Source organism: Podarcis vaucheri (genome assembly GCF_965113315.1).
Source record: "Podarcis vaucheri genome assembly, chromosome: 9".
Taxonomy (NCBI): domain Eukaryota; kingdom Metazoa; phylum Chordata; class Lepidosauria; order Squamata; family Lacertidae; genus Podarcis; species Podarcis vaucheri.
In genome coordinates this window covers 54,940,431-54,950,256 of record NC_138767.1, presented here as the reverse complement: position 1 = coordinate 54,950,256, position 9,826 = coordinate 54,940,431, and the positions used below count along the sequence as shown (strand labels likewise).

At 44.4% G+C, this 9,826-nt stretch overlaps 1 long non-coding RNA gene across 1 annotated transcript; it reads right to left on the bottom strand.

Annotated features, from left to right (window-relative positions):
• Positions 1–332: 332 nt before the first annotated feature.
• On the bottom strand, positions 333–7,206 carry LOC309540928. The gene is made up of 4 exons (XR_014223524.1): positions 7,173–7,206; positions 5,457–5,560; positions 3,569–3,634; positions 333–2,438 (listed from the first exon to the last, which is right to left on the bottom strand). It is a non-coding gene; the product is annotated as an uncharacterized lncRNA (long non-coding RNA).
• Between the last annotated feature and the right edge of the window lie 2,620 nt (positions 7,207–9,826).

Here is a 9,826-nt window from a genome sequence, read left to right as displayed (position 1 = left end):
TTGTGTGCAAGTTGAGATTCCCCTGTACTGGTTAAAACTTGTGTTGTTTCATCATTTAGCGGTTTTAGCTATCATTTTTAAGGCTTAACATTCAGGCAGTAGAGCTTTGAAAAGGATTTTTTAAAAAATCATGAATCATTCATTGCCCTGCTAAATATTATTTTTGTAAGCTGGGGAAAACTGAAAACAAATTTAAATTTTAAAAAAATTAAGAAAATCTGAATATACCAATGGGAAAAAGATACAACGTTGCATTTTGAAGCAGATATAATACAATAAACCATTTAGTCTTCATTTTTTAAAAAAGGTTCAGTAAAAACATAAGGCACATGAAATGTCAGTCTTTTTTATTAGCAAGAAACCAGAGTTTGCTTATTGTTGCACAGCTTTTCAAATATTGGGACCAATGTAGTTACTGCTACTCTCATTTCCTTCTCCACATCAAATCCTGAGATGTATTTGCTTTTTATGACAGCCATGGCTGGAAACCCAGACTCACATAGATGGGATGTTGCAAAATTAATCATTATCTTCAGTGCTTTGTTACTCAATGTTGGGAACTCCTGTTTTACTGAAGTCCAAAATTTTGGCACTAGCGTGTCTTTAAGCTTTGCTTTTAGTTAAGGGGTCTGATGAAAGTTGTATCAGTTCCTCCTCTTGTACAGTATTAAATATGAAGGAGGATCAGTACCAAAGTACTTGAAACCACTGAAACCTGTCACCATTTTCAAAAAAGTACTTATCGAAATGGGCACTGAGATGAGCTAAATGTCCACTAATTAGTGAAATAGTATCTCTCTTGCTGTAGAACTGGGAAGCAGTCCATTCATCCTCCTTCAGTTTTTCTCTTCCAAAAAAGTTTATTTTCAAAGGCCGAAACTTTACAAGTGAGTCTAAGCAAATGAGTTTCGCTCCCTTGTGAAGATTTATTGAACAATTTCAGCTTTTTGAAAATATCATAGAGATAGGCAACTTACAGCAAGAAGTCCACATCGAGAAAACACTTAGCACTGGCATGGTTTTCTTGGTCAAGGTAAGAATGGAGTTCTTGAGCAAGTTCAAGAACAACAGGTAAATCTCAACACATTTTATTGATAAATCTAGCTTTCTGAGGTTGAGTTTGGATGAAGTTAACCACATCTAGCACTGTTTGCAGGGCTTTGTTCAAATCAGCACTCAAATGCTGAGAAGCAAGTTCTTCCTTATGGGTAGTATGATGTATAAAAACTGCATCAGGGGCTCTGCTGAGAATGAGTGCTTTTAGGCCATTGTAACAGCCTGCCACAGAATGAGCACCATCGATGCACACACCGACGCAATGAGCCCCGTCTATTTTTTTTATTTACTGTCATGAAGTTGTCCACAATTCCAAACAAATCTTCGCTTGCTACTTCTACATTTACGTCCTTACAAAAAAATATATTCCACCATTTCATTTAGATCATCATCAAAACGCACATAACAGGTTAGATGAGCATCTCTATTGCTATCAGTGGACACATCAAACTGCAAACCAAAGTCCTTCCTCCTCATTTTTTCTAAAAGCTGCTCATTAAGTCCCTCTCCTAAATCTTGAATTTGGTGGCAGATTGCATTGTCAGAGGATACTCCAACCATAGGTAAAGGTAAAGGGACCCCTGACCATTAGGCCCAGTCATGACAGACTCTGGGGTTGTGCTGCTCATCTCGCTTTATTGGCCGAGGGAGCCGGCGTACAGCTTCCGGGTCATGTGGCCAGCATGACTAAACCGCTTCTGGCGAACCAGAGCAGCGCACGGAAACGCCGTTTACCTTCCCGCTGGAGTGGTACCTATTTATCTACTTGCACTTTGATGTGCTTTCAAACTGCTAGGTTGGCAGGAGCAAGTACCGAGCAACGGGAGCTCACCCCATCTCGGGGATTCAAACTGCCAACCTTCTGATTGGCAAGCCCTAGGCTCTGTGGTTTAACCCACAGTGCCACATAGTAGACAGCATATCAATAAGAGTTCTTCTGTTATTGTATGGGTTTCTTACATTTTGCGACCCGGTAGGTTATTTATAGGATGCTAAAAGAGTTTTACTAAAGGACGGTAACCTGTGTATTAAATACTGATTCTTTCACCTGACTTAGTTTTCTAGAGATATATTCCATTGGTTTACCCACATCGTTCTTATAAACACTTTCTAAGTGGTGTTTCATTTTGCAAGGCAACGTGCATTCAATGGGGAGTATTTTCAAACACAAAACACACTGTGGGTGCTCTTCATTGTTCACACTAATGAAACCAAAATACAAATAACTGTCATCTTGTTTTCTGTATTTGCGGCTCCTTTCTTCATCAACTTCTTCTTTGTCATCCTCAACAAGTTCTTGCTTTTTACTAGTACTTGCCAAACTAAAGAATCTTTCCATTTTGCTGTTTTAATTTAAGCGTGGGACCCGGATGCAAGAAACTCTGGAAGCAGAAAAAAGTAGCACAGGAGGAAATGTTAGGCTAAAACAGACATCAGTTGGCTATACTTATGGGTATAAGTGAATGCCATCAGTGTCGACACATGCCTTGACTGCTAAGCGTGGCTCCTGTGCCTGCCCTTGTGAGCGGCAGAGGCTGTCGGAGGAGCCCACCCCCCAAAAAAGCTTGCCGACCCCTGTGAAAAGGTTTTTCAACCCCCAAAGGGGTTGCGAGCCACAGGTTAAGAACCACTGATTTGCACTATCAGATTATTGCGTCTCTTGTACACTGAGGACAAGAGCAAGATGCATTTTGGCCTCTAGGAGGCACTGCCATTAACACAGAAGGAAGATTCAGTGCCTTCTTTGTGGGCTTCCCTTTGTTAGCAAGGTTGGTGTGTCGCTTTCTGTCCTCTCATAGGAGAAAGTACAGAGGAACAGAAAGAATCAGAAATTGATCAAAGGCTTGTTTTGGGGTTCTACTTGTAACAAAATAACAAGTAAATTCAATTTGTAATTACTGTCTGAATAAACTACTTTTAATATACCAAATATGGTAATGCTCTGGTAAACAAAGTTATATAGTGGTCCCTCGGGTTACAGACTCTGCTAACCGAGAAATAGTACCTTGGGTTAAGAACTTTGTCCCAGGATGGGAACAGAAATCATTTTCTGGCGGCGCAGCAGCAGCAGGAGGCCTCATTAGCTAAAGTGGTACCTCAGGTTAAGAACGGACCTCTGGAACAAATTAAGTTCGTAACCAGAGGTACCACTGTAAAAGAAAACTTTGTTTCTCAAGTAGCAAAGTAACTTTTGATTTGTAAAGGGTGATGGAGTGGGCAAAAGGACTATGTATTTTTCAAAACAAACACACACACACACACAAAAAAACCACACCAATATTTTTTGTTTTCTCACATGGTTTCAAAATTTCTCTAGGTGTGGGGCATGCACGGGGAGGGGAAAGTTCCACTGCACAAACAGAAATCATTTTTCCTACAGGCTACTGCACTGGGCCTCTTCTTTACTTGGTAATGAAATGCCAGCCAGATGAATGAATCTTCCCTTGCCACACCTGCAGTTTCTACAGAACCATCTATAATCCATTCATCTGCAGCTGTTCATAGTACTCACCCAGATGCTTGGGTCTTTCTAGTTGTCAGGGATGCTCAAAGCTCTGGATAACCGCCCAGGCATCTGCTAAAAGAATATATCCATCTTAACTTTTCCCTCCTAAAAAGTTTTACATGTACCTAACTATCAAGAAAGTACAAAATCCATGGGCCGATGTTTAAAATGCCACTGACATCAGTCACAGTAATTCTAGAGCAAGATATATCATTGTATCACAGTAGACATTTAACAAGTATTTTCTTATGTTTGTTCCTCCCGACAGGATCCAGAGGAAAGTTACGTTCTCACCTCTGGGTTTGAGAGAGAATTACTCTACCCCTTTGTGTTGGCCACTTAAAGCACCACCAGCCTTAAGAGGGCAAAGCTAAAAAGGGGGAAATCTAGTGCCTGCAACTCCAAAGACTTTGACTCCAAATACTTAGTTCACACATTGATGTTTATCACTTGGCAACTACTAAATCCACTGATCTGCAAACATTCACGCCAAATCAAGGAACAGACTGAACCACATAAGCACAATGCTTTTCAGGTTCATCAGTTGCTGTATTAGGCCCTTTTCCTTTAAATCCTTCCTACTCACAAATCTGGAGGAACGTGGCGCTGTGGGTTAAACCACAGAGCCTAGGACTTGCTGATCAAAAGGCTGGCGGTTCGAATCCCCACGACAGGGTGAGCTCCCATTGCTCCGTCCCTGGTGCTGCCAACCTAGCAGTTCGAAAGCACCTCAAAGTGCAAGTAGATAAATAGGTACCGCTCTGGCGGGAAAGTAAACTGTTTCCATGCACTGCTCTGGTTCGCCAGAAGTGGCTTAGTCATGCTGGCCCCATGACCCGGAAGCTGTACGCTGGCTCCCTCGGCCAGTAAAGCGAGATGAGCGCCGCAACCCCAGAGTCAGCCACGACTGGACCTAATGTTCAGGGGTCCCTTTACCAGCAAGGCTGCTTGATCCAGCCTTTGCTGAAACCAGAAACACAATAGAGAGAAATAGGCAGAAGCCCAACTCTCCCGCAGCTCTTAACTGCAACTAGAAATGGCAGAGCTTGTGACAAAGTAATACCTTGTACTGTTACGTTGCAGTTCCACTTATTTCGTGGGCCAAACCTGTGCATCAAATAGCACAATGCAAAGCGGCTTAGTCATGCTGGCCACATGACCCGGAAGCTGGATGCCGGCTCCCTCGGCCAATAAAGTGAGATGAGCGCCACAACCCCAAAGTCAGTCACAACTGGACCTAATGGTCAAGGGTCCCTTTACCTTTACCTTACAAATCTAGCATTGTTTCTTTGTTTTTTATTAATCAGCCCACGTTCTGACCCTGCATCTCCTACACAGGAACAAAGCTGCCCCTTATCTTACTTAGCATTTTGTGCAACACTGGTACAAGTTACTGGCCATTAGCAAGTAGTCTCAAGCAATGATTATCTAGCACCATCAAATTACAGGACACTTAATAAAAAGAACTGTGCAAACAACTGGTTGCTGCAGTATTTTGAGAGGCAAGAGACACGCATGCATATGTAATATGCAGCAAGGGGTTAGGGGCCAATGACTTCTTGGGGAAATGGGTGGCACTGAGGAAGGATTTGAAGAAAAATAGTGTCATGCAGGTGTCCTTGGATAAGTCACAGACATCAAGGATAGCAAGGAAACATAGGTAGAATTGTTTAGAAGAGAGCTTTGTAAGACAGCACTGGAGGGGAAAGAATCACAGGCAGTGTTGTAATGGGAAATGAGGGCAAAAAGACTGGAGCAAGGCCACTGAGTTTTAAGTAAGGCGCTTGGAATGTATGCAAAATAGGATGAAAAGTTAGTGTAAGGGGCTCACTGCAAGCTCTGGGGCCAAGACAGATTCAAATGTTCTAGAGAAAGGATTGTCATTAATTCTTACCTTCTACCTAAAGGAATATTGCTTCCAGCTTGTTCAGTGACAGAACACTTTGTGGAAGGCCTTGCAGCTAAGATGACAGGGGTTTTGCTTTTACTGGAACATACCTGCAACAGAAGAATTAGTTAACTGGCTACTTTTGTTACTATGGCTTTTGAACAACACAAAGCTAGCAGCAAATGTTTCAACCTTGTAAGTCAAGGCAACTGTACCAAATTTTGTCATAACATGTATCAAAAGCCCACTAATCTGAAGAATTGCAACACTGTTTTTCATCATGCCACTGCTTGTAGACCAAATCAGGGGGAATACACCATGGGAATACTACTAATTCAATCAAGATTTATTGCTTTCTTCCCAATGCTAGTAACCAAAAGGTTCTGGGCAGGTGTGTGTTTTAAATTTGAATTCCTGTAGCATTCAAGCAGCATTTTCTGTCAGTTTTTGCAGTTCCAGAGCACTATCCTGACCCTCAAGTTGTACTCTAGAGACTCATACTGCAAAGTGAACATTGTGGGAAGATGCCAGAGATGGTACCTTGTTCCCCAATATCCTCATACAACATATTTTTAGGACCCATCCTATTTTTATGATTGGAAACTGTTTTAAAGCTGTAACCTGCCCTGGAACCTTAGGGCGAAGGGTTGGGAATAAATGAATGAAGAATATTTATTATTTCTATTGGTCCAGTGTGATGGATGTTTGTAGGATTAACAAAACATAATAGACAGAAGACATGATTCTTTATGAGGGAGAAAACTCAAAATAATTTTATGGCAACAAAATTTGCAAAAAAGTAATAATTAAATGTGTTTCTTTTTCAATGCCCAGAGAAATTGTCTGAAGGTACCTGATGTAGTTCTAGCAGCTGTAAGCAGGCCTGGCCATATATAAAGGCCACTCTGAACATTTTTTGGGGGAAAGCAGGGTACAAGGCTGTGTGCGCACTGTGCATTTAAAGCACATTTCCTCCCTCAAATAATTTTGGGTACTGCAGCTTTTTAAGGGCTGCTGGTAATTGCAACTCTTTAAGGGGTAAACCACAACGCTCAAAACCCCTTGAGTGTGCTTTTAAAGTACAGTACATATGCAACCCAAGCATAAAACACAAGGGGACATGCCAGGCTTTCATATCCAACTTATTTGCACTGCAAAATTAACTCTTGCTGAGCAGTGAAGGACAAGCCATACAAACGTGGATACTAGTTAGCCCTTTAATATGTTTTATCCTCTTTCGCCTGTATTCACAGGCTATGAACTCCTGCATTGCAGGGGGCTGGACTAGATGAGCTTTGGGGATCCCTTTCAACTCTACAATTTAGGCCGGTGACTGAATGCATGGGTTCAACGACATGCTTTTTATGATTAAATGCTCTTTCCTGAATGAAGCTGGGAAACGTAAGGGGGTGCAGGGCATCTGTTTTGGGGTAGATGAACTGCTCATGCGAAGCCTGCCACTCACCCACCCAGCGCTACAGTCAGATACACACCGAAATGGCCCTTCCTGGGCCAAGCAGGAGCTCCAGCACGTGTCTCTCACGACAGGATCCGGAAGCAGAGAGCGGCAGCCCTGCCCCGGGTTTCAGTGAGAGGAATCCTCTGCCCCCCTGTGTTGACCACCTCAAGCACGGGACGCTTGAGGTGCGCAATGCTTAAGGGGCTCCGCGGGGAAAAGACCAATTTCAAGGCCAGCTCCACCTCGCACCCAGCCATGCTTACCTCCAACCTCGGTAGGCCCAGCAGCCCAGAAGCGGAAAGGGCGCAAAGGGGGCAAACGCGCCTTCAGCGGGTTTATATAGCGAGCGGGCAAAGCCGATCGCGCGAGACTTAGGTCCCAGGGCGCGCGCAATGGATGAGGACGGCGCGAGATGTTGGGGGTTGGGGTGGGAAGAGAGAGAATTCGTCCACTCCTAGCAAGCGCCTCTCCCGGCTACGTCGCTGATTGGTGGAGAGGAGAAGGCACGGGACTTATCTGAAAGAGAAGGCGGGCTTGGCGAGGGAGGTGAGCTCAGCTCTAGGCATAGAATGCTAGAATGGGAGAGGTTGGAAGGGGTCCCTGAGGGTCATCCAGTCCAACCCCCTTTTAATGCAGGGAACTCGGTCAAACAGGACAGGTGGCCATCCAACCTCTGTGGAAATGGAAAAGGGAGAGGGGTGGAAAGGGGGGCGCTTTTGCCTACACGCTGCAATGCATGTTGCGCTCTTACAGCAGGCGCCTCTTGCTTTCAGAGGGAAGGGAGATATTGTCCATTATCTGCGCATTGCAGGAGGATAAATATTAAGAGACGGTGGCTTGCAGTCGCCCTGCCGTGTAGCCTGCGACTGGTTCCCCCCCTCGTGGCATGGGGAGGTGGGGGTGGCAGTTCGCCATCGCTTTGCATTGTGCTATTTGATGCGCAGGTTTGGCGCACGAAATAAGTGGAACTGCAACGTAACAGTACAAGGTGTTACTTTGTCACAAGCTCCGCCATTTCTAGTTGCAGTTAAGAGCTGCGGGAGAGTTGGGCTTCCGCCTATTTCTCTCTATTGTGTTTCTGGTTTCAGCAAAGGCTGGATCAAGCAGCCTTGCTGGTAAAGGTAAAGGGACCCCTGACCATTAGGTCCAGTCGTGGCTGACTCTGGGGTTGCGGCGCTCATCGCGCTTTACTGGCCGAGGGAGCCGGCGTACAGCTTCCGGGTCATGTGGCCAGCATGACTAAGCCGCTTCTGGCGAACCAGAGCAGCGCACGGAAACACCGTTTACTTTCCCGCCAGAGCAGTACCTATTTATCTACTTGCACTTTGAGGTGCTTTCGAACTGCTAGGTTGGCAGGAGCAGGGACCGAGCAACGGGAGCTCACCCCGTCGCGGGGATTCGAAGCGCCGACCTTCTGATCGGCAAGTTCTAGGCTCTGTGGTTTAACCCACAGTGCCACCTGCGTCCCATATATACTGTACAGTATTTCCTTCTTAATCCAGCCCTCCCTTTCTAAATCACAGAATCATAGAGTTGGAAGGGACCCTGAGGATCATCTGTTCCAATGCAGGAATGCGCAGCTGTCCCATATGGGAATCAAACCTGTGATCTTGGCATTATCAGCACCACGCTATTTATAGCAAATGAATTATTATTTTTTATAAAAAATGTGAATTATTGGTCTTGCCACTGACATTTGTAGTTGAGTCTGGATCGGTAATGTGAGCCACAGACTTTGCCAGGGCACAACCATCCTATTCGAGAGGGGTTGCCAGATGCAAAGCCCTGCTGTCTAGTTGTGGCCAGAGTAAGCAGGACACCAACAGCGAGGTGTTTGCACTTGCCATGAATCACTTCCATGAATATAAAGGGAAGGTTCTGAAAGCACAAGTGCCATCTTGCAGCTGGGCCAGGCTCTGTCTCCACCAGCAAAGCAGCAAACATGCCAGTTCTTTCTCTTTTTTTAAAAAAAAGCAACTTCAAAAATAATTCTAGATTTTTGTGCAGCGGGACCAGCAAGGCCCAGAGAGCATTGCAACACTAAACATGAACACACTTCTATCCTTTGTTCAAAATTACCCCATGAACTTTTATGAAGAATACAAGCCATAAATAAAAGCTAGTCCAGCTGCAATTTCAATTTGGAGTCCCTGGCTGCTGCTATTGCATGGATTTATGCTTACCCTATACATGTTGGTCTTCTTATACGATGCTGAAAATAGCTCGTAGTATGTCTTCAGCCCACATACTGTCAGTGCACCCCACTATTTGACTTCCACAATGCATATGCCCTGCAATTAACATTTCTAGATTGCCATACACAAATGCTGGATGGGGAAAGAGCACATAGAAGCAGTATGTATTTTATAAAGGCAGAAGAACTGTTTTGCACTCCTTGTCAGCCCTTCAGTGATAATGTGCTATCTTTGTTCCTTAAAGGCCACTTTCAAAATGTTGTTACACTCCTCCTCTTCCCCAAATGGTGGGAAATTTGAGGGGTGCAGAGAGCAATCCTGTACCCGGGGGTAGATACATCACTGTGCCAAAGGAACTGCCATTGTATCCAATACTAATCCCAAGGACGGAATGACACGGCTAGAAACATCCCAGAACACTGTGAATAGGGCAGACTGCCCCCCCCATCACAGTCCCTGGAAATATTACTAAAACCTACCAATCAGGAATGGTGCAGATGGTCCTGGGACCTTTTCCTGGCTCTACACCCCCAGCACAGTGGGGTGTGAAAGCACAGACAACCAGGCAAAGTGTCACAGGAATATTCAAGAGACCTCTGTTGTACTATCTGCTAAGGCCAACACAAATGTATAAGCATGTCCTTAGAATCACTAGTTCAAATCCCTCTAGGACAAAAAATTTTTTGTTCCCCAACCCCCATGAAAGAGAAACATGCAACTAA